Here is a 1,447-nt window from a genome sequence, read left to right on the forward strand (position 1 = left end):
ACCCCATCAGGCCTTAATGAGAAGTAGGCCCCTGGGGGGGCTGGCGCAGAGGCGCCTGTGCACAGGGGGATCTGCTGCCTCGGTGGTGGACCCCTCTCCTTTCCAGAATCCCTAACCCTAACCCTCTCCATTGCAACCGCCCAGTCGTCGGACGAGGCGGGGAGAGTCATCGAGAGAGTATCCTCTTGTACCTAACCCTAACCCTACCCTAACTCTAACCCTAACCCTAACCCTAACCCTAACTTGGTTGGAACTTACCTTCTTATTTTTGAGGATTTTATCCTTATGGTTTTTTGTCTAATTTTTTTGTTTCCTTCCTCTCTTCTCCTCTTCTTCTCTTCTCTTCTTCTCTTCTCTTCTCTTCTCTTCTTTCCTTTCTTCTCTTCTCTTCTCTTCTTCTCTTCTCTTCTCTTCTCTTCTCTTCCCCTCTTCTCCTCTCTTCTCCTCTTCTCTTCTCTTCTTTTTTCTTTTCTTTTCCCTTCTTTCTTTTCTTCTCTTCTCTTCTCTTCTCTTCTCTTCTTCTCTTCTCTTCTCTTCTCCTCTTCTCTTCTCTTCTCTTTTCCTCTTCTCTGCTCTTCTTCTTTTCTCTTCTCTTCTCTTCTTTTCTCTCCTCTTCTCCTCTTCTCTTCTTCTCTTCTTCTCTTCTCCTCTTCTCTTCTCTTCTCTTCTTCTCTTCTTCTCTTCTCTTCCCCTCTCTGCTCTTCTCTTCTCTCCTTTTCTCTTCTCTTCTCTTCCCTTCTCTCCTCTTCTCTTCTCTTCTCCTCTTCTCTTTTCTTCTTCTCTTCTCTTCTCTTCTCCTCTTCTCTTCTCTTCTCTCCCCCTCTTCTCTTCTCTCCTCTCTTCTCTTCTTTTCTCCTCTTCTCTTCTCTTCTCCTCTTCTCTTCTCTTCCCTTCTCTCCTCTTCTCTTCTCCTCTTCTCTTCTCTTCTTCTCTTCTCTATTTCTCTTCTTCTCTTCTCTTCTCTTCCTTTCTCTTCTCTTCTCTTCTCTTCTTCTCTTCTCTTCTCTTCTCTTCTCTTCTTCTCTTCTCTTCTCTTCTCCTCTTCTCTTCTCTTCTCTTCTCCTCTCCTCTTCTCTTCTCTTCTCCTCTTCTTTTCTTTTCTTTTCTTCTCTCTTCCTTTCTTTATTTTTATTTTTACCAAAGGCAATAGGCCCGATTTATCGGACCTGTGCCCTGGTTCTAGCTTTGTTGGAATTTATTTAGTTGTAGTGTTCCTTCCTTTTGTAATGATTATTGTACTTGAACTTAATTGGCTATTGGACACACAGCAGGGACTGATCATCCCTGTCTGGGCCGTCCTCGAGAGAGGGTGTCTAGTGATAATGGCCGAAACACCCGATGATCTTGAGGTCCACTACTGATGATGTGTTCCAAAAATTTCTTTTATTCAATATAATTCTAGTTTTCTTTTTACCTTTGCTGTATGATCTATACTTACCTTGGCAAC

This window comes from Cyprinodon variegatus, unplaced genomic scaffold (assembly GCF_000732505.1).
Source record: "Cyprinodon variegatus isolate N-32 unplaced genomic scaffold, C_variegatus-1.0 Scaffold351, whole genome shotgun sequence".
NCBI lineage: Eukaryota > Metazoa > Chordata > Actinopteri > Cyprinodontiformes > Cyprinodontidae > Cyprinodon > Cyprinodon variegatus.